At 53.7% G+C, this 23,239-nt stretch overlaps 1 long non-coding RNA gene across 1 annotated transcript; it reads left to right on the top strand.

Moving 5' to 3' along the window:
* Positions 1-172: 172 nt before the first annotated feature.
* Positions 173-19,663, top strand: LOC104679384. Its single transcript, XR_750324.2, has 4 exons — positions 173-294; positions 8,707-8,793; positions 14,633-14,716; positions 17,612-19,663. It is a non-coding gene; the product is annotated as an uncharacterized LOC104679384 (long non-coding RNA).
* Positions 19,664-23,239: the final 3,576 nt, after the last annotated feature.

Here is a 23,239-nt window from a genome sequence, read left to right on the forward strand (position 1 = left end):
GCCAAGTGCATAACACGCATTATCCCATTTAATAGTCACGGAAGTCCCGTTGTGATCCTCTTAGGAAGGTGAGGGGGCTGAGGAGGCGAGGGGCGTGGCTTGCCTGGGGCGTGGCTTGCCTGAGGTTGAGCAGCCGGCGGGGTGGAGGGACAGGTGGGAGTCACACCAGCTCCAACCAGGTCTGGAGCCCAAACCTTCAACGCCTGGGCTTTCCTGCCTTCGACTCCTCCGAGCTCTCCTGGAGGCTGAGCAGGCAACAGAGCCTGCTTCTCAGCTGGGTGTGGCCCGTGGGAGGTGAGGGGGCGCAGAGGCCGGGCACCCTGGAAAGGAGGAAGAATGGGGGACCCCCAGCTTCCTGGCTGCTTCATTTCCCGCTCTCTTCCTGCTCCCAACGGTGGGCGTACCCCAAGGTTCCGTCCTCTCTTCCCTCTTCTTTCTCACCCACTCTCTTCGTGACCTCATCCACTCCCACGGCCTCAGCTTTTGTTTCATCCCCATTCCCAGCACTGTCTCTGGGGCCCTGACCTCCCTCCCAAGCTCCGCAGCTGTGTACTTAGTGAAGCCTCTCCACCAGGTGGAGGAAATTCATTACCTCCCTGGGGTTACCCCACAGCTGCTAAGGCCCCATCACTCTCTCAAGCCCCACACCCGTTCCCCAAATCCTCCCACTGCTCTTCCCCACACCTAATTAGTGTCCATATCCTTCAGACCCTTTTCTCTGCCCAGCCTCTCACAACCTCTTCTCAGACTCCTGAGCCACCTCCCTAAGTCAGACACTCAAGCCGCTCACCCTCCACCTCACCTGGCTCCTGCCCAGTCGCTCGCCTCCCCCAGTCTTTTCCATCCATGCCCTCCCTCCCTGTGGTTTTCTTTTTCCTTTCCTTTCCTTTTCTTTCTTTCTCTCTCTTTCTCTTTCTTTCTTTCTTTCTTTCTTTCTTTCTTTCTTTCTTTCTTTCTTTCTTTCTTTCTTTCTTTCTTTCTTTCTTTCTTTCTCTTTCTTTCTTTCCTTCCTTCCTTCCTTCTTTCTTTTTCTTTCTTTCTTTTTCTTTCTCTTTCTTTCTTTCTTTTTTTCTTTCTTTCTGTTTGTTTGAGACAGAGTCTTGCTCTGTAACTCAGGCTGGAGTGCAGTGGCATGATCTTGGCTCACTGCAACCTCCGCCTTCCAGGCTCAAGACATTCTCATGCCTCAGCCTCCTGAGTAGCTGGGATTACAGGCACCTGCAATCATGCCTGGCTGATTTTTGTGTTTTTAGTAGAGACAGGGTTTCGCCATCTTGGTCAGGCTGGTGTTGAACTCCTGGCCTCAAATGATTCGCCCGCCTCCCAAAGTGTTGGGATTACAGGCATAAACCACCATGCCCGGCCTCTCTGTGGTTTTCTGAGACACAAGATCCAATTGCGCTACTGTCTTCTCAGCCCCTGGGCCTTTGATGGCTCCTGACGCCTGTGGAAAGGAGCAGCTCAGCCTGAGACAGAGTCTGCCCCAGTATGACTTTTGACCTCCTCGTCTTGCCCAGTGCCCTGCCTTCAGCTAAAAACTGAGTTCCTCCCTATGGGTTTCCACCTTTCAAAGCCTGTCTTCACTGTCACTTTGTCCAGGGAGCCATCCCTGATTCTCCCAGGTGAGTCTGAATTCTCCTGTTCTGTAGCCCCATGGCACTTCTCAGCATTTTGGTGATGGAATTGTCCAAGTTGATAGCATTTTTACAGCTCTTCAATCCTGGTTTCTGCCCACCTGCTCCACCCCTGCAACAGACGGGGAGCTCTTTCAGGGCAAGGATCGCCCATTACTATCCACCCTCATCTTCCTCCTTTCACATTTTTTATTGATCCATTCAGCAAACATTAATGATGTAGCTGCTATGTGCTAGGCACTGCATATACAGAATCCTGCTCCTTCTCTGAGTAATTGTCATACAGTGCGACAAGTGCATTAACAGGTGGATTCAGGGAAACATGGCCCTGGGCAAGGATTTCTCCAGGCTCCTGAATGCCAGGCCCTGGCCTGAGCACTATGGGGGTGTGCAAGCTTGAACGAGACCAAGCCCTGCCCTCCAAGATGGTAGCTGTATGGAGACAATAGGATGTGTACAAATGCAGGTCTGAACACAGTGCTTTGGGACCACAGAAAGCAGAGCAATGACCTTGGCCCTGGGGAAATCCTGAAGTTTCCCAAATGCCCAGCACCTTGCACCAAGCACTGGCCTCGTAAATCTTTGTTGAATTAAATTGGTTATGGGAAGAAAGGGGACATAATAGAGACTGAAAAAGAAAATTAAGATTATTGGGGGCAGGCGGCGGGGGATGACAGAGCATTTTCACATCTGCATGAAGTCGCCTTGTCACCCATCCCAGAGGGATGTCTTGTGGACAAATGAGATCATGGACGTGCAGTGCTCTGAACGCCTGGGAAGAAAATAACTATACAAATATCGGGACTATTATTAGTCTATCCCTATCAGACCAGATAAGTCCTCTCCTTGTGGCCTCGGTTCCCTCCTGGTAATAGCAGCTGTGCCCTGTGGCAATTTGCTTCTCTCTCTCTCTGAGCCTCAGTTTCCCCATCTGCAACATGAGGACATACCATGAGATGATTCTGAGGGTCTCTGGCTCCTCCAGGGAGATGCTCCAGGGACAGCTGTGTCTGACTAGGGGATGCCTTTTGTCTTCTCTTGACTGCCACACCCTGGGCTGAGTTGGGGAGTCCTCATAAAATGTCACAAAGGCCACTCCCTGTCCTGTTTGTCTTTCTGGTCAAACAAGGCTATGCAGAACATGAGGCAAGTGTGGGCTTCTCGGCTGGAAGTTCCTCTCTAATTTCTGGGGAACAGCCTTAAGGCCTGTTTTCTGAAAAAGACCTCTGTGTGAGCCCCTTCCCTCCACTCCAGGTCCGAGGTCTGTGTTCCCTGGGGAAGGCCCATCCCTCTCCAAATCCCCATTGACCTCTCGTGTTGGGGTGCAAGATGCTTCAGTGAAAGGGGATGGAAGCTGTAGTGAGAGAGAAGAGAAGCTTTTCGCGCAGGACTCTCATGCATGCTCCCCCATGACCTGTCCTTAGCTAAGGCACCACCACAACCCTGACCCTACAAAGCAGAGACCTTGGCCATGTCCCTACTTTCCCTCTTTTCCTTACCTGGCACATTTTGTTGGTGGTGAGTCCTGGTTTTTTTCCTTCCTGGCTCCAGTCCTTCCCAGCCTCCCCTGCCTCTCATTCATGGCCCTAGCCCCGGTCCTCCCATCTTGCATCGACTTCCTCCCTAGGTCTCCTCCTCTGCCTCCAGCCTGGCTCCCTTCCTGTCCACTATCCTAAGGGCAGCAAAGCGCAAGTGTGACCAGGTTGCTCTTCAGCTCAGAGCCCTTCCATGGATCCCGAATTGCTCTTAGGAAAAAGCTCAGATTCCCTGTCTGGCAGGCAGAGCCCTTCCTGACCTAACCAGAGAGGCAAAGTCATCTTTGAGAGAGTTCCGAGGCTGAGAAAGAGCTCACTAAGGAATGAGGGTGTGGGGGGCATTTCAGGGACAGGGAAATGTGGTTTCAAAGGTGGGGAGATATGATGGAACCTGGGGTGGGGAAAATCAGAAAGCAGATATGGCAGGAGGCTGCAGTGAGTGTCCAGGGTGTATCAGGCACACCTAGTGTGTGCCAGGCTCTGTCCTCATGCTGAAGATGCAGCAGTGACCAAAACAAAGATCCCTGCCCTCAGGAGCTGGCATTTAGCAGAGGGAGGTAGCAATCAGCAATGAGCAAAAAAAGGAAATGTTATAGTGTGTTAGAAGGTGGTGAGTGTTTGGGAAAAGAAAAGGTAGAGAGAAGCGAGGGTTATCTGGGGGTGGATTGCAATGTTGAGACAGGGTAATGAGGGCAGGCTTCATTGAGAAGGTGGCATCTGAGCAAAGACTTGAGGGAGGAGAGGGATTTAGCCCTGCAGTTATCTGGGTAACAGTGTACCAGGGAGAGGGAACAGCCAGTGCAAAGGCTGTAGGGTGGGATAATACCTGGTTTGTTGGAGGAAAGCAAGGGGGCTTGTGGGGCTGGAGCGGAGGGAGGAAGGAAGTGGTCAGGAGAGTGTAGGGGGAGAGGGGAGGACAGGTCACTATGAGAACTTAGGGAGATGGGAAGCAACTGGAGTGTCTTTTGTGAGAGGAAGGACATGAGCTGGCGTATATTGTAAAAAGATCACTCTGGGTATGTGTGTAGGGAGCGGGGGCAGCTGCAGAGAGACCAGTCAGGGGACTACTGCACTAATCCAGGCAAGACATGATGGTGGTTTGAATCAGGGTGGGTGCTGTGGGGGTGGTTGGGAGGGCTTGGATTCTGGATCTATTTTGAAGGCAGAACCAACTGGATTTCTTCATGGATTGGACGTGGGTTGTTTCAAAAAGGGAGGAGCCAAGATCATCGCCTCCAAGGCTTTGGCCTGAGCCATGGAAGGCTTGGATTGCCATTGGCTGAAATGGGGTTTGTGTTGGAGCAGCGCCTTTTCTCAATCAGTTTTTCACTATCACCCACTCTCAGGAGCCTTTGAAGACATTTTTCTCTAATCGCTTCCCCGCACAATGGAATTTTTTATTTTTTTTTTTCTGATGGAGTCTTGTTCTGTAGCCGAGGCTGGAGTGCAGTGGCGTGATATGGGCTATGGGCTCACCTCAATCTCCGCCTCCTGATTTCAAGTGATTCTCCTGCCTCGGCCTCCCAAGTAGCTGGGATTACAGGTGTGCACCACCATGCCTGGCTAATTTTTGTATTTTTAGTAGAGACAGGGTTTCATTATGTTGCCCAGACTGGTTTTGAACTCCTGACTTCAGGTGATCCACCCACCTCAGCCTCCCAAAGTGCTGGGATTACAGGCGTGAGCCACGCGCCCTGCCCACAATGGAATTTTAACACCACAGCTATGATGCATACATGTTCATGTACTTTGGCCCTTTGGAAAATTACAAACCATTGTAATATCAATATTTTTCTGTCCCCCCAAGAACCAATTTTTGCCCACTGGGGAAGGTGGCATCCCTGTGAAGAAGGCATGTGTGGGAGCGAGTTGTGTAATGGAGAACAGGTGCTCAGCTTGGCACACGTTGGATCTGAGCTATCTAGTGCAGGGAGGGGACACTGAGTGGACAGTGGAACATTTGAGGTCCAGGCTAGAGGTATGGATGTGAAAGTCATTGGTGTATATATGCTGTTGCCATGAGACTGGGTGAGCTCACCAGAGGAATGAAGAATGAGATCAGAACCAAAGTCTGGGCTTGAGGCACCCCATGTTGGGCTGTCTGGAAGAAGAGAAAAAAGCAGCAAAGGAGACGGACAGGGAAAGGTGAGAGAAGTAACAGAAAACCAAGTGAGTACAGCAGGTGACCTAGGAGCCCAGTGGAAAGAGTGTTTCAGGGAAGAGGGAGGGCTACGCTGCCAAATGCCATGGGGTCAGGGGCAAGTGGCAGAAAGACTGAGAACTGACAGCTGAGTTTAGTCATAGAGAAGCCCCTGAAGATCTTGGTAGGTAGGATCATTTTATTTATTTATTTATTTTTGAGATGGGGTCTCTGTCACCCAGGCTGGAGGGCAGTGGTATGGTCCTAGCTCACTGCAGTCTTAACGTCCTGGGTTTGAGCGATCCTCCCACCTCCTGCCTCAGCCTCCTGAGTAGCTGGGATTACGGATGTGTGCCGCCATGCCTGGCTAATTTTTTATTTTTTATTTTTTATTTTTTGAGACAGAGTCTCACTCTGTCGCCCAGGCTGGAGTGCAATGGCGTGATCTGGGTTCACTGCAACCTCTGCCTTCCAGGTTCAAGCGATTCTCCTGCCTCAGCCTCCCAAGTAGCTAGGACTACAGGTGCCCACCACCATGCCCAGCTAATTTTTTGTATTTTTAGTAGAGATGGGGTTTCACCGTGTTAGCCAGGATGATCTTGATCTCCTGACCTCACGATCTGCCCTCCTTGGCCTCATGAAGTGCTGGGATTACAGGCATGAGCCGCCACACCTGGCCTTAAAATTTTTTTGTAGAGACAGGGTCTCCCTGTGTTGCCCAGGCTGGTCTCGGACTCCAGGTTTCCAATCCTCCTGCCTCGGCCTCCCAAATCATTGGGCTTACAGGTATCGGCCAACATGTCTGACCCACAGGAGTATTTTTGATAGAGTGGTGGGGATGAAAGCCAGATTGGAGTGGGTTTAAGAGAGAACAGGAGGAGAAGAACCGCTGATAGTGGATAAAGACAACCCTGGAGGAGTTTTGTTGCAGAGGGGAAGAAGGAATTGGGTGGCAGCCACAGGGGAAGCAGGATCAAGAGCAGGTATGTGTAAGATGGGAGGAAAAACAGCCACTGACAGGAATGGTTCGGTGAACTGGGACGGGATGACTTGCTGATCAGAGGGACTGGGCTCTGGTGCCTGCCTGGGTGGTGGGTGAGGGCAGGCGTGGACAGTCATCTCTCCTAGGACTCGGGGAGGCAATGTGTGGGTGCAGAGGCTGGTGGGGGCGGATGTGCCCGTGCAAATCTGGAAGTACTTCTGAGAGAGTGGATTGTCTTCAGGGAGTGAGAAAAACAAGGTCAACAGCTGAGAGTGAGGACGGGGGAGGGTGGGGTGGGGTTTGAGGAGAGGAGATCGTGAGAAAGCGTGAGTCGCCCACGAGCAGGGGAGGGTGAACGGACTCAGTGGTAAGTGTGAAGGATCACCAGCCATGAGCCTTCCTGCCCCACTCGGGCTGGGGTCAGCTGCCCACCTCCGGGCTCCCGGGGCTCCCTGACCCCACTGAGGTTTAAGCCTTTACTGCTCCAGGAAAGGGTTACCAGCAAGCCCTGTGCAGTCCAGCAGCCAGCATTTGAATTCTCCTGCAGTGCTCACTGGCTGCGTAACCTGGGCAAAGTTTTTGTTTGTTTTCGTTAATTGTCTGCATGCCTCAGTCTTCTCATCTGTAAAGTGGAGGCAGAGGTAGGAGGAAGCAGTCTGTGTTATTGCTATCCTCTACTCTGTTGTGCTATTTTGTACTGAGGAGGGCTCAGTAAATGAAGAGTGAAGGGTGAATGAGGGGAGGGGAGTTTGCTTGGGGCCCTCAAAGGCCAAGGAGTGGAGAGAGGAGGGCAGGTGTCACAGCTCTGCCCCCACCCACGGAGGACTCTGACTGTCTAACCCCAGTGCTCAGCTCCCATCACGTGAACTGGGATCCCTGAGGAAGCTCTCAGGTGGGCAGCCAGCAGCTGAGGACAGACCTCCCAGTGCAGCCCAGGACAGTCCCTAGCGCAGCCCAAGGCCAGGACCACACTGGCCGCTCCCTCTGCAGAGCCCACTAGTGTAGGGAGGAAGACAGGGGTAGGTTGGCCCTCTTCCCCATCCCCACCCTCAGGATGTCCTCCCCAGCCTGGCCCTTCCTGTTTTTCCTCCCTGGCCCCTGGAGGCTATTTCCTCCAAGGGATCAAGGAAGGGTGTTGCTTTGTTTTCTCCCGAGCCCAGAGCTTTCTGGGCCTTTGAAACCCCCTGGAAAATAGCCTGGCTGTCTAGCCCCTCCCCAGAAGCCCTGATGCCAGGAGTAGGGTGGAGCTCTGCTGAGGGTGTGGTCAGCGTGTGTGTGTGTGTGTGTGTGTGTGTGTGTGTGTGTGTGTGTGTGTGTGTAGGGGACAAGAGGATTCATGGGGACAAATGTGACTTGGCTGGCAATAAACCATGGCAAGACCACAGGTTGGGAGCTGGCAGCCCTGGGAGGGGCTCACAGTCCTACAGGGAACCTCCTCTGTCATGCCCAGCCAGGGCCTCTTGCTCCTAGAACTTCACCCTCCACCCTACAACCCAGAGGTAGCAGTAAAGCCTCCCTCACAATAAAGAGCCGCAAGGAGCAGGAGCTAATGGGCAGAGCGGGCACTGGAGACTGTGATGAGAGCTTCAAGGTTCCTCACCATTCCCCAGTGCCTGCTGGGGAGGGAACCGCTAAGTGCCAGGTAGTATGAGGCTGGCCTGGGAGTGGGGGCAGATGAAGTGCTCAGCAAGTCTCCAGCCTTGCCCTTCATCCCCTTAATGAACCAGCCAGCATCCACCAGAAGCTTCATTCTCAGGCCCCAGCGGAGGCTGGTGCCTGCACTGACACCTGGCTGCCCTGATCACTCCTGTGTCCTATAAGCTAACCGCCTGATACAGCAAAGGCTCCCAGGAGCCTGGCAGAGCCTGGCCACTGCCCCATCCCCACCCCTTTTCTCATCTAGGATGCCCAGCCCTGCCCCTCAGCCCTTCCCTCTGGGCATCCCAGAGGAGAAAATTTAACTATCTCAGGTAAAGCCATGGCACAGGGTCCAGGAGCAGTCCTCAAGCTGGGGGACTTAAGTCATCACTTAGCAATGCCCTCCTTGTGCTGGGGGGAAACCAAACAGAAAGGGGAGGGAACTTGTCTAAGGCTGCACAGCCATTCTTTCTAGCATGGCTGGTGGCCTCCCTCTGCAACAGCCAGACTCTGGCTTTTCTTCAGGGGCCAGTGGAATAAAAGAGGTCATCCCCTTTCTGCCCCTGCTACTGATATCAAGCCAGAAGCAGCATAGTACAGCGTGATAATGACTATGACTGTTCCATTTTGTTGAGGACCTACTATGTGCTCAGCAGTGTTCTAGATGCTAAGAAGATGATAGTAAATGAGACAGAGTCTGTCCCCATGGAGCTAATGTTGTTGCATTAAATTCTTGTAACACCCTACATGGTAAGTGCTGCCATCTCCAGTTTACAGGTGGAGAAACTGAGGCTCAGATAAATGACTAAGAAGTAAAGTGAGGTCCCATAGCCAGTGAATGGCAGAGCAGGGATTTGAACCCAGGTGTGTCAGACCCATCCATAGCCTGGCCTCCTAACCACTGTGATATACCAGAAAGAGCCTTGGTCTGGGAGCCTGAGACATGCATGGGTCACTCACTGGGGCTTGGCCTTTGGCACGGCCTTCCTCTCCCTGGCCTGAGTTCTCTCATGAATAGGTGATCCAGGAGGTGCCTTCCAGCATTTCTGCAATTCTGGAACATTGAAAGACCTGGAAATCTGGCTCCCCAGAAGATCCAGACAAGAATTTCTCTTCTCCCTGTTATTGCATCCCAGTTGGTGGGACAGGAGCCCAGTGTGTAGGGGAGGAATAAAAGCCATGGTCAGGCTTGGACTCTGACCTCCGTGGCAGCCTGACCTGGCTTTGTCACCGTCCTCTAAGTTATCCTGCATTCCGTTCCCACCACTGGGACTGGATACAGAAGGCCCACGTTCTAGTCCTGCCTCTGCCTCCTCTAACTTGCTGTGTGATTGGGGAAGTCTTGGCCCCTCTAGGACCTCAGTTTGCACATTTACTAGATAAGACCATTCCTGATGTCCCCCTGGCTCTCTGATCTAATCCTATAAGCTTGCTGAGCCCTTCATTGGAGCCCAGCACTTTCTGGGCCTTGAATTTGTCCTAGAGTTTATGAGGGTCAGGTACTCCACTCCCACCCCTCACTTCTACCTCCCTATAAACCAGGAAGGGAAGAATGACTTGCTTCAAGCTGGTCCTGGGGTTCCCCTCCCACCCTCTGTCCCCCGTTCCCCCATGCCTAGTCTTTGAGTCCTTAGCCCCACCGTGAAGGCTGTTTTCTCTCCCCACTTCCCTCCAGCCAGTGAGGTGGAGGTGGGAATAGGGGGAGAAAACACAAGGGAGCAGCCAGAGGATCACGACAGGTAGGACTGGGGGTTGGCAAGGGCTCTGCAGAGACCACGTTCCCCTGGAAAGGCATTTCTCATCGTGGGCACGCCTGCCAGGTAGTGGGAGGACCATTTCTTTCTTTTCTTTTTTTATCATCTTCCAACGTGGCTGGGAGTGAGGGGGCTGAGGGAGAAAGACTCCTGAGATGGAAGAGAAGCCAGGGGTCTGTGGCCAGCCTGGGCTCAGATTGGTGGGCACTAGCACTCAGGGTCTCCCCCACCCCACTTCCCCCTGCAGACCCAGACCCAATCCGGGCTGCACCCCTAGTTAGGCAGGGGAAGGGCTAGGACTTCTCTCTCCTCCAGGTCTCTCGTAAGAATGACATAGGGGCATAAGTGCCCCACCCCATTTGACAGATGAGGCTGAGGCTCAGAGCAGAGAAGTGATAGGCAGGTTAGGTGCATGTGGTAAGTGACCAGCCACCTGGGAGTTATCGGGCCTCTTCTGGCAGGGATAGGGGTCTGGGAAGCCTACCCAATGGGAAAGAACTATCTCCCCTTCTTTCTTAGTGGGGTGGGGAAAAGCCAGTCAACAGAAGAGGCAAAGAGACCAGCCCGACTCCTGAGGTTTCCCAGAGTCCATGTGCTGTCTCTAGACTCCAGAACTCTGCCTGGGTGCTCCCTCTTTCTGGAACTGCCTCCCCTATCTGGTTAACTCCTACTCATTCTTTAGGTCTCAGTTTAGATGTTGCCTATTCCAGGAAGCCTTCCCTCGTTTCCCCAGGGTTAGGTAGCACTGCTGTGTGCTCCCGCTGCTCCCAGGACTTCCCCCATTAGGGCACGAATCACCTGCTTTATCATTGTGTTTCTTCTCCTCAGACAGGGAGCTCTTCGAGGGTAAGGTTGTGCCTTAATAGCCTCTAATGTCTATCCCCAGGCCCAGTGTGGAGTTGAGTACAAAGCTGGCCCAAAGAGCTGTTTGTTTAATTGGTGAGAGACTGAATGGGCATCTATAGAGATCGACTATGTGCCAGGCCTGTGCAGGGGGTTCCAATGTAAAGGAGGCCAGAGCCCCATGGAGTACCCATCTGTGCAATGGCCCAGGACGCTGTCTGGACAGAATCTGGACAAGGCGAGGTGAGAGCTCAGAGAAGGAAAGGATAGCTTTGGAGTCGGGATACTGGGAAGCTCTGGGAGGAGGTCCAAGAGGCCTGGGATGACAAATTGTTTGGGGCAGGTTTAGGGCTGGGGACTGGTTTAGTGACCTCAGAAAAGGCTGCTTGTCCAGAGCCCCGGACTATGCCTAGGAACAGACCAGTGAGGGGGCCGGCTGAACAGGGAAGCTGAGTCACGTTCTGGAGAGCCATTTCCAGGTGAAACCAGAAAGGGCAAGCATCATGCTCAAGGCAACACAGATGGGCCACAGCTCCCAGCCAGGGCTCTGTGCCACCCATGCCCCGCTCCTACCCCCGGCAGCACCCTGGCTCTGAGTGAACAAGCTGCTGCCCTAGTCCCTGAGGGTACATGCAAACCAGGGGGAGGTGACAATAAGAACTTATCAAATGGCTTGTAGGAGGCAGCCACAAATTTCAGCAGCTACGTAATGTGGGTCTAATGTTCACTTAGCAGAGTGAGAGTCTGAAAAGTCAGTGCCTGCGCTCTGACCCTGCTGCGGCCGAGGCTGTTGAAGCCATGGAAAGCAAGTCACTCAGCAGACATCAAGCTCTGTGCTGGGGCTGGTGTAGGTGGGGTGTGGGGCTGGAAGAAGTCTGAGTTTCCAGACGCCAGACCATGCTGTCGGCCCCAGCTGGCTGCTCCTGGGGGAGGAAAGGAAGCAACATTTTTGGTCTTGGAAAGGCCAAAAGCCCGGAGTCAGAGCTGCCCATCCACAGACGGGGAGGCGAGGAGGTGTAGCCCTGGGGAACCCACCGCTGAGTGACTAGAGTTTGGCTTTCCTCACAAGCCTCTGCTGTTTCTCTGAGTGCCCTGGGATCCCTAGTCGGGGGGCAGGAGGGATGGGGTCCTTCCCTCAGCCAGCCCCCAACTACCATGGAAATGAGACCCTACCTGGGCCGCATGGGGAGGGACTGAGCTCAGGGCTTTCCTGAAGGTCAAAGCCTCTCCTTTCTGAAGGCCAAAGAGGCATCCTCACCTCTGAGCCCACACGCAGGGCCTGGGGTCTGCCTCTGCCCTGTCTTCCTGTGCGACTCCAGGCAACTCCTCAGCCCTCTCTGGTCTCAGTTTCCCCATCTGTTAAGTGGCTGGAAAAGTCTCCAAGCTCTTGGCCTTCTATAGAATCTTGCAAATGATACATAAGGCAGCTGCCCACACCCTGGCCCTGCTCTGCTTTTCTGTCCTGCGCGGCATAGGGTCTTTGTTTTGTTTATGGCAGTACCTGTCGTCCTGGAGCAGTGCCTGTTGCATAGTAGGTGCTCAGTAAATACTGGTGGTTTCTAAACTCCCAGAAGCCACCCCACCTCCTTGCTGCAGGTCCCTTCCTCTTGGAAGGCTTTCTGATTCATCCCCTTCTCGTCCTCCAGGTTCTGTTTTGTCCCCTCCTAGGCTGGGCTGCATTACAGACTCCTGTGCACGTGTTGGTATGCAAATCTGGAAGCCTCCCCCCTGTTTCTATTCCACCTTCTCCTTTCCATCGTGGGTGCGTGGGAGCCATGTCTTCTTTTAGATCCCCCTGGCGCGGCTAGGATCAGTGCCAGGGCCTTGGTGGTACAGCCAGTGCTCCATAGAGCTGTTTACAGCCTGCCAATGATTCACCCACAACAACTGAGAGAAGGCTGTGCCCAGGCAGGGCCCAGGCCCAGGGGAAGCAAGGGAGACCATGTCTTCAAAGCCCACTGGGATCTGGAAACAGGGGCCTGAAAGACCTCTCAATAGCTTTGGCCTAGGAGAACCGGGATTGGGATTTGGGGGTCCAAGCTGGGCCAGGATTGAGAGAATTTGTTCTGGTTCAATACCACCAATTCATTCATGTCCAAGCCTTTGTCAGCAGCTCACTCTGGGCACCTTGGGTTGGGAGCTGGGGGATCTGCAATGAACCAACCCAGGTCTTGGGCTTCAGAAGCTTGCAGGGTGATGGAAAGGGGGCCGGGCATCATGAGCCACAATAGAGACAGCCACGGGTGACGTGCGGGTACAGCCAAAGTTGTCATTCATTCAGTGGGCTGAGGTTTCGTCGAGGAAGGGCTGTCCTAGCAGAAGGAGCGGCACATGCCAAGACGCAGAGGCCACACCCAGCAGTGAGTGGTTGGAGGTGAGGCCTGCCTTCCTGTTCTACATGGCTCTTGCCACCCCTCCCCTCTGGGGTCTCTGTTTTTTCATTTGTAAAAGTGGAGGTGGTAGCCAGGCGTGGTGGCTTACACCTATAATGCCAGCACTTTGGGAGGCTGAGGCGGGTGGATCACCTGAGGTCAGGAGGCCGAGGTGGGCAGATCACCTGAGGTCAGGTGTTCGAGACCAGCCTGGCCAACGTGGCGAAACCCCCATCTCTACTAAAAATACAAAAATTAGCCAGGAGTGGTGGCATGCACCTGTAATCCCAGCTCAACTCGGGAGGCTGAGGCAGGAGAATCGCTTGAACCCAGGAGGTGGAGGTTGCAGTGAGCCAAGATCACTCCACTGGACTCTAACCTGGGCAACAGAGTGAGACTCTGTCTCAAAAAAAAAAAAAAAAAAGAAGTGGAGGTGGTGTTGTTTGGGTAGGGGGTTAGAGGTTGTCCTAAAAGTTTCCCATCAGCCTCTCCAGCTCTGACACGGGTATTCTGTGGGAGTGAGAGGAGGTGAGTTGCTTACAGGGCAGGGATCTGGGTGACAATGAAGTTCTGGTGGCTGGGCAGGGAGGACAAACAGAGCTGTCTGTTTAGGCAAGGAGTGGAGCTGGGAGGAGGACACTGCCAGCCAATTGGACTGTCTCTCCAGGCCCAGTGTTTACTGATGGAATAAGGGAGTCGGGCGTGTCAACAGTGGGGAACGAGGTGGCTCTGCACTACACACACATGGGCTGTCCCTGGACTAGGCCATCAAGAGGGCTATGTAGGGCACTGGCTGTTGGGAGCCCGTGGAGCCCAGTGCACTTGCCCATTGGGTGCTCAGATGGCTCAGCCCGGGCCGCGTCTCCGGGCCTCTTCCCCTGTCTCTCTGGCTCAGCTTGAGGAAAGGGGCAGGGGCATAACCCAACCCACTCTGGGAGGGGAGAGAGCCCTCCACCCGCTCCTGACCTCTCCGGGCTTGCTCCCCTGGGGACATCCCACCACATGAATTCTCGTCTTGACTCTGCCACCAACTTGATGAGTGGCCCTGGGAGTCCTTTCCTCCACTCAACTTCAATTTCATTCCCTGAAAATGAGAGGCTGGGAGAGAGGTTTATGGGCTTTTTTTTTTTTTTTTTTTTTTTTGAGACAGAGTCTCACTGTGTCGCCTAGGCTGGAGTGCAGTGGCGCAATCTCCACTCACTGCAAGCTCCGCCTCCCGAGTTCACGCCATTCTCCTGCCTCAGCCTCCTGAGTAGCTGGGACTACAGGCGTCCGCCACCATGCCTGGCTACTTTTTTGTATTTTTAGTAGAGATAGGGTTTCACCACATTAGCCAGGATGGTCTCCATCTCCTGACCTTGTGATCCGCCCGCCTCGGCCTCCCAAAGTGCTGGGATGACAGGCGTGAGCCACCGCGCCCGGCGGGACCCCATCTTTGCTTCCACCAGAGCAGTTCCGATTTAAGCAGTTCGTCTGATGAGCCTTTAGGCCCTGAGCAATTGCTGAGTGTCTACTGCATGCCAGGTGGGCACAAAGTCATGTGGGGCAGCCAGGTTTTCCAGTCTCAGTGTGCTCCTTCTTTAGAAGGGAAGTCTTCTGTCTCCAACTGTACACTGGGGCCACGTGTGGCTCTGAGGTTCTGTGAGGAGACCCAGAGTCACACGTACTGTGGTTCATACCCCAGAGCTGCCATTTGCTAGTGGTGTGACCTTCTGTAACCCCTTTGTGCCTCAGGTCTCTCATCTGGGAACTGGGATGATAGCGCCAACCTAGCTGGATTGCTGTGACCACCAACACAATGCCTTCTAAGGGTTCAAGGTGGGTGCTCAGTAAGCCTTAGCTTCTATTGTGACTACCCAGGATCCTGATGGTCCTCCCAGTTCTAGGAAGGGGCAGCCATGCAGAACAAGTCTCAAAAGCCAGCAGGAGCAGGAGAGGGGGATTGAGAATCCCCAAACTGATAGGCAGCCTGGGGCTGGGTGGGGCAAAAGGTACTAGGAGGCGATGCCTCTGCCTTTTCCCCTTCTACTGTACCCCGTCCACACTCCATAGAAGTCAGCAGTTCAACTGTCCTCTAATGCACCCCACACCCCAACACACAACACACAGGAGCCCCAGCCCTCAGATGGGAAAAACACTGTCTGGCACTAGGTCTGGTTGGCTGGAGAAGTGGAGAGGGAGCCAGACAGTCCTTCCATCATGCAGATGGAGAGACCTAGAGTCTCAGGCATTGGGGCAACAAGTCATTTAACATCCTTCAGGACCCAAGCCTCCTGAGCCCCCAGCCTGAACCCCTGCACCGCCTCTGGGGAGCAGAGTGAGACACAGAGCTCCCTAACACTAGACCAGGTGTCCCTTAGCTCCACTCTTTTAGGAGGCTCCCTGAGCACACCCTCTGCGGAGCCTGACTCCCACGGGAGAAGCAGATGGTGCCAGAGTCTGCTGGGAACTGGCTGTCCTGGAGCCCAGCTGTTGCACAGATGTGAGGGGGGAGGGCGGAGTGGGGGTTATGAAGGCAGGAACGCTTGGCAGCTCATGCCTGAGTCACCCGTCAGCTCCGGGAGTGGTAATGAGCAGATTAGGGTTATTATAGCCGAATGGCTCGGAGCGCACTTGCTCACCCGAGCAACCGTCGGCGAAGGGCTGATCGCCCACGGCTGCCATGGCCATCACGCCAGGCCTGCCTCTCCCCTGCCCTCTTATTGACTGTGCCGCTGCCAAGGCAGCCTCTGTGGCCTTCACACACCTCATTAGAGCTGCCGGGGCATATCTACCAGCCCGTGGCCCAGACATCACCCCACCCGCTCCTCTTCCCAGGTGTGTCAGGGGGACACAGGAGTCTGACTTGGGGCCTCGATAAGTGGACACAGTGAACCCTGACTAGGGAAACAGGTGTATAGTTCCCCACCCACCTAGAATTGGGACAAGGACAGATGTGGCAGGGATTCAGCCTCCAGGGCCAGTCCTTGTCTGTCTGGTCACCTACCAGGGGTCTAAAACCAGTGAGGTTCCTGTAGGTCTGGGCCAGGGACATGTCAGTCTCCAGGGGGAAAGTCTCCTCCTTCCCCACTGGCCCATGTCGTCCCCTCTGCTCCCTCTCAGAGCAGGAAACAGAAACAATCTGTCCCAGCAGCCCAGGGCTGGGAGGCGGGGCTGAGTGTCAGGGTAGTAATGATACTGAGTACCAAATCGCAGAGACTGATGGACGCTTACTATGTCCTAACAGGCACTGAGTGCTGGACGTGTGTCTATCCACTTTGTCTTCCCAACAGCCCCATGCGTGAACAGACTAAGCGTCCCGAACCCCCAAAGCTGAAATCCAAAATGCTCCAAAATTCAAAACTTTTCGAGTACCCACATGACTGATGCTAAAAGGACATGCTCATTGGAGCCTTTTGGATTTCAGATTTGGGACGCTCAACAGATAAGAATAATATAAATATTCCAAAATCTGAAACCCAAAACTTGTTTTCGGTTTTTTTTTTTTGGTTTGTTTGTTTGTTTGTTTCTGAGATGGAGTTTTGCTGTTTTTGCCCAGGCTGGAGTGCAGTGGTGCCATCTCAGCTTACTGTGACCTCCGCCTCCCAGATTCAAGCTTCAAGCAATTCTGCTGCCTCAGTCTCCCCAGTAGCTGGGATTACAGGCGTGCACCACCACGCCTGGCTAATTTTGTATTTTTAGTAAAGACAGGGTTTCTCCATGTTGGTCAGGTTGGTTTTGAACTCCTGACCTCAGGTGATCCACCTGCCTTGGCCTCCCAAAGTGCTGGGATTATAGGCATGAGTCACTGCACCCAGCCTGTTTTTTTGTTTTGTTTTGTTTTGGGACGGAGTCTCACTCTGTTGCCCAGGCTGGAGTGCAGTGGTATGATCTCGGCTCACTGCAAGCTCCGCCTCCTGGATTCATGCCATTCTTCTGCCACAGTCTCCTGAGTAGCTGGTACTACAGGCACCCGCCACCACACCCAGCTAATTTTTTATATTTTTAGTAGACACGGGGTTTCACCGTGTTAGCCAGAATGGTCTAGATCTCCTGACCTCGTGATCCGCCTGCCTTGGCCTCTCAAAGTGCTGGGATTATAGGCTTGAGCCACCGCGCCCAGCCTGTTTGTTTTTTGAGATGGAGTCTGGCTTTGTTGCCGAGGCAAGAGTGCAGCGGTGCAATCTTGGCTCACTGTAACCTCTGCCTCCCGGGTTCAAGCGATTCTCCTGCCTCAGCCTCCCAAGGAGCTGGGATGACAGGTGCCTGTCACCACGTCTGGCAAATTTTTGTGTTTTTAGTAGAGATGGGGTTTCGCCATGTTGGCCAAGCTGGTCTCGAATTCCTGACCTCAGGTGATCCACCCACTTTGGCCTCCCAAAATGCTGGGATTACAGGTGTGAGCCTGTTTTCTTTTCTTTTTTTATTTTTTTGAGACAGGGTATTGCTCTGTCACCCAGGCTGGAGTGCAGTGGTGCAATCATAACTCACTACAGCCTCAACCTTCTGGGCTGAAGTGATCCTCCTGCCTCAGCCTCCTGAGTAGCTGGGACCACAGGTGTGCACCCACCACCCCCAGCTAATTTTTAAATTTTTTGTAAAAGTGGGCTCCCACCTCCTCAGCCTCTCAAAGTGTTGGGATGATAAGTGTGAGCCATGATGCCCGACTCTAAGTATTTCTAATAAGAGATATTCAACCTGTGTTGTTGACATCATTGTCATATCCTTTTATAGATGAGATGACTTAGTCCCAGATGGGTTAAGTAACTGGCCCAAGGTCACAGCGCTGGTAAGCAGCTGGGCTTCAATCCAACCATCCTGACTCCAGAAGCCTATTTGAACTACCACCTTCTGCACCTGCCCCGGGGCTTCTTCGCCTGAGCTGGTGCCTCGCTGCTGCCCTGCTCATCGTCTTCTGGGAAGATGCCTCTCATATTGCCAGTCCCGCAGCCAGAAGCCTCAGGTGCTGCCCTGGGCTCCCTGAATAGGCATCCCTCCTGGCCTTCAAACTGCATCCTTCCTGACTAACCTTCCATTCCCCAAGGTGGCCCTCCACACTTTGGAGCCTCAGCTCACCTCTCACTCTCACGCTTCAGTTTCGCGCTTCCCTGCCGAACGGTCCCACCTCTGTGCTTTTGCTTAAGCTGTGCACACTTCCCGGAGTGCTCTTTTCCCTATGTCTGCCTGGGCTCCAATGCCTGAGCTGGGCTTGTATGCCTGAGCTGATCCATGGCATACAAGCACCTATGGAGGCCCGGGGGAAGGAGGCAGTGGTATGTGTGTCAGTGTGAGGAGGTCAGTGACGAGGTTTGGGGCTTCGGGGTCAGTTATGTGGCTTCAGGGCAAGTCCCCATCTCCCTGAACCCCAGTTTCTGCAAAATGAAGATATCCATCCCAGCTTCTCCCGAGGTTTATAATGGTAATCTGTGAGGTTCTGGCACCCAATGAATCCGTAACTACCTTTTGTGATAAGTTCCCCATTTGTGAAGTCAAGTGAAGGCCCCCGGTGTCGGCAGTGCAGGAAAACCTGTCCCCTGAGCCCCTCATCCCTAGGGAGAACCCTACCTTCAGTGCCTCTCTGAACAAGAGGGCCAGGAAGGGGTCACTGTACACCAGTTGGTCCCTAGTGACCAGTCCTGGCCAGAGGGCCTTTATCCCACTTCCAGTAGCCGAGCACCAACCATCCCCAGCTCCGGGAGGGGGTGGGTGGCACCCTGCTTCCTCCACATTGTTGCCACCTCAGAGAGTCAGAATCCAGGGAGACAGTCTCCTGGCAGCAGAGCTCCTGCTCCCCACCATGGGTGTCTGTGACGCTGCCAGGCCCACTGGGGGCTGCAGGCACTCCAGCATCAGAACTGACTAGGTCCTGGGAGTGGGAAGGGGACTCCAGCCAGGGACACTGGAGACAGGGCCAGTCTGAGTGCCTGCTCTCCCAGGGGCAGGTGCCAGCATGGTGCACCCCTCAAGGAGCGTGGCAGGCGAGATTGAGGTCCTGGCTGCCCCAGGCTCCTGTGCCATCGAGAGGGAAAGCACCTGGCACAGGTATACAGTAGGTGCTCAGTGCTGGGGAGAATCTTCCCTTGGTGGAATTCTGAACACTTTGGGTACCAGCAGAGTCAGAGTTCCCAGGGGAGGAGGCAGGCATTTGACAACGGCTGTCGGGAGGATATAGCATGTCCAACCTTCCCCTCTCCATGAGAGGAAGTAGTGACCCCAACCCCAGGACCCTTCTCTGCCCATTCACACCCACCCACTCCCACCTCTCTGCCAGCCTCAGTTGGATATGGAGCAGAATGTAATGAGGACTTACCTGTCCACAAGGACTTCATAGCTGTTCCAAAGCCATGGATGGGCAGGTGCTAATGCAGCCCCTCAGTCTCCCCCTTCCCTTGCTTTTGGAGTGGGCTTGGGACCCCCGGGGAGGTCTTAACTCACTGAAGACACCAGGACCCAGCTTCTGAGTATTCCTAGATGCCATTTCTACCCCTAGAAACTTCACATGGAGCCAAAAGCCCATTTGAAGCTCAGTCTGGACCAGGAGAGGCTAATCATAAAATGGATATTTTTTAAGTGTACAGAAATAAGAATTTATTTTTGAAGACATGATTTATATTTTGAATGGCTAATGCACTCACATGCTTCAAAATTCAAAATTCCAAAAGGACTGACAGTGCAAAGTCGCTCCTCCTTTGGTCCCCACCACCCAGTTTCCCTCTGCAGAGGGAACCTTGTTGCCAGTTCTTGTATGTTCTTCCAGAAATTTTCTATGTATAAACCGTCACCCTCACAGGGATTCTCATTTGTTATCCTTTTAAAATGCACACACATCCTGCTCTGTACCTGGCTTTCTTCCCTTAAAAACACATCTTGATTATTGTTCTATGTCACTTGCAAAACAGGTTCCTCGTTCTTATTTTGCAGCTGCAGATGACTTCATTGTGTGGAAGGACTGCACATTATTTAACTGATCCCTTATTTTTTGTTTTTTGTTTTTTGAAATGGAGTCTCGCTCTGTCACCCAGGCTGGAGTGCAATGGCGCAGCCTCAGCTCACTGCAACCTCCGCCTCCCAGGTTCAAGTGATTCTCCTGCCTCAGCCTCCTGAGTGGCTGGGATTACAGGCACGCACCACCACGCCCGGCTAATTTTTGTATTTTTCGTAGAGACGGGGTTTCACCATGCTGGCCAGGCTCTTCTTGAACTCCTGACCTCATGATCCACCCACCTTGGCCTCTCAAAGTGCTGGGATTACAGGCATGAGCCACCAGGCCCGGCTGATCCCTTATTGATGCACATTTAGCTTGTTTCCAGTGTTTGGTAATTACATGAAACGCTGCGATAAATAACTTTGTACCCACACCACTTCAAATGTGTGCTAGTGGACCTGTAGGGAAATTCCCAGGAGTGGAACCGCCGAGTTACATGCCGAGTTACATGTGGTTATGCACAGTTGTGAAGGAATGGAGAGGTCGGACGGCCCTCCTTGGAGGTTACACCAGGCTACACTTCCACTGGCCCTGTCTGCATCTGTCTGATCCCCATAGCTTTGCCAGCACAGTGTTATCAAACTCTGTGAGCTTTGCCAATCTGATATTTGAATAATGGTATGTCAGCGTGGTTAGACATTTTAAAACAACAATTATATTGGTGGCTGTTTACCGAGCAGGAGTATGCCATGCCAGGCACGTTTACGTATGACATGCTGCTCATTTCTCATGGGGAGCCACTGGGGACAGAGAGCGGTTGCTCCATTTTATACAGGAGGAAACTGAGGCCCAGAGAGGTTAGGGACTTTCCTACAGTCCTTACAGCCCTGAAAAGCAGCGTGGGAGTTCCAACCCAGTTTGTCTGACTCGGGCCAATGCTCCTTCCTTATTCCAGGCTGCCTTTCAGTGACAGGCTGCTGAGGATACCCTAGGCCAAGAGCCACCCCACCTGGCCCACCAAGGCTCTGGACCCTCCCAGGGCTATTGCTTCTCTGGAGTTGAGTGATGAACAGAGAGTTGGACACCCATGGCCCTGCATGGGGGTAGAGGCCCTCCCTGAGAAGGGTCTCCAGAGCCCAGCTCTGCTCTCCCAGGGTGCGGTTCCATGGGAGGTGGGCTCCACTGGTCCTAAGCTCTGGCAAGTTGGCATCCCCAGAGGGCAAAGCTGACAACACCTCCCTTGGCATCCCCAAGGGTTCGTCTCTCAGCAGCCACTTCCGAAGGCTGTTCCCCCAGGAACCTTCCTCAGGGTTCCTGAGCCCTTCCCTGGCCTTTTCCAGGCAACCCACAGCCCCAGCAGCCTGTTCACATTTAGCGCTGGATCACTGATCCCTTGGGCTTGGCCCCACTCCTCTCTGGATCCATGCCCCCAGATCTCTTTGGCACAACCCACAACTGGCTGGTGAGCCCAGAGATGGGGGAAGAAGGGCCCTGAGCTACGAGTGCACCTCACTGCATGACCCTGGCAGGTTCCTCTGCACCCTGGGGCCTCACTGTGTCCACAGCCTCCTGCATGCTGCAAAGCACCTCCCCGATGTGCCAGCTCCTCCGGTGCCAGCCTCATCCCAAGGAAGATGGAGGCAACTCCCACTACTCAAGGGGTTGCTCCCCATGGCACCCCTCAGGCCGCTGTGGGAGACTATGAGCCCCTCACAACCAAGACCATTTTCCCCACTCCCTTCCCCACAGGCCCTAAATGGCCCAGCAACAACTCTGAACTCTGATCCCGGTCGGCCCAACACGGGTGGGGCAGGAGGTTCTGTCAACAGTGAGAGAAACTCGTTAACTGAATGTCAATAGGATTAAAGGCTCTGATGGTCCAGGAGAAAAGTGTGACGTGACACATTATGACAGATGCATGAAAGGGCTGCCGGGGGTAGGGTCCTGTGTGTGTGTGTATGAGATAGAGAGGGGGAAGGGAGGCATAGTAGCAAAGATGAGAGAGACAGAGACAAGTGACAGAGACAGAGAAAGAGAGAAAAGCCAGAGACAGAGGATAGAAGGAGAGAAAGGAAGGCATAAGAGACCAAGAAAGGAGGAAGTTTAGAAAAAAAGAAAGACTGAGAGAGACAGAATCCCAGTTACAACCAGAGAGATAGAGCAAAAGAAACCAGAGAGATTGAGGGAAAGAGAGAGACACAGAGAGCGAGAGAGAGCGAGAGAGAGAGAGATTGAGCGAGAGAGTGCCCGTGCGCGCATGCCAGCGAGTGCGACAGTGCAGAGGGATGGGGGAGGGGACGAGCAAGTTTGTAAATGAGAGAAAAATGAAGATTGAGCCCTGAGAAGGGTTCTGCCCTGGGAAGCCTTTTGAGGAAGCCATGGACGGCATCCCCAGGGACTCAGAATGGCAGCTTTGTCAGTCAGGCAAGGACGAGGTGTATCAAGCACCCACGGGGTGTCAGGCTCTGCTGTGGTTGCCGGGGGCAGGCAGGAGCTGGAAGAGCAAAGAGAGAGGGAGGTCGACTCTGCCTTGGGGATTCCAGACTTACAGAGGACAGAGGAGCCTGAAGTCCAGAGAGGCTAGTTGAGGCTGACAAGGTGTCGGGCCTGGAACTCCTGGCCTCTCACTCACCACACAGTACCACGGCACTGCACAACTGCATGGGACACGCGCGCACAGAGACACACACACACACACAGAGCAAAGGCTTGTGACTCTCAGTGCCTGTTGTGAGGTTTGGAGGACATCGTTTCAGGTCTGCTAGGCTAAGCAGTTTGCAGAACGGTGGCCAGGAACGGTGGGTACTGAGTAAAGATTAGAGTCAGCTCCTTGAGCTGCAGGAAATGATAGAGACATGGATTTAAGTCCCGGCTCTGCCATCCTTTGGGCGTGTGATCTTGTCGGGAGGCTTTCTTCTCTGAGCCTCAGTTTCCTCTCCTGGAATAGCAGGATGATAAGAGCAGGGCTGTTAGGAGGTTTAAAGGAAAACCCCTGGCACAGAGGAGTGCTCCATGGTCCTGCCTCTCCCTCCCCTCATGCCAAGTGCCTGTGAAGATCAGGAAAGTCATTGAATGGAACTGGTCTTGGAAAGAAGCTGGGTGGAGCAGGATGAATGGGAAAGGGCACGGTTAGTGTCTAGTTGTTCTCCCCACGTCTGGCCCTTTCAGCCATGGAACCAGGAGAGTTGAGGTTGGAGATCCCAGGCAGACAGCCCGCAACCAGTAGGATGGACTGCGCTCATCCAGCCGGAGCAGACCTGCCCAGTCCCACCTAGGCACTCCCCCATGCACATCAGGGCTCTACTGGGGAGGTGCGCAGAGCAGTGGGGAGTCCCAGAGCTGTCCGTTCCAGCCAGGGCCCACAACATCTGCTGTGCCCGTGCTGCCCAGGCTGCTGGCTGGCATAGAAACAGGCGGGAGGCTGGCCAACAGGCACT

The sequence above is a fragment of the Rhinopithecus roxellana genome, chromosome 15 (genome assembly GCF_007565055.1).
Source record: "Rhinopithecus roxellana isolate Shanxi Qingling chromosome 15, ASM756505v1, whole genome shotgun sequence".
Classification (NCBI taxonomy): Eukaryota; Metazoa; Chordata; class Mammalia; order Primates; family Cercopithecidae; genus Rhinopithecus; species Rhinopithecus roxellana.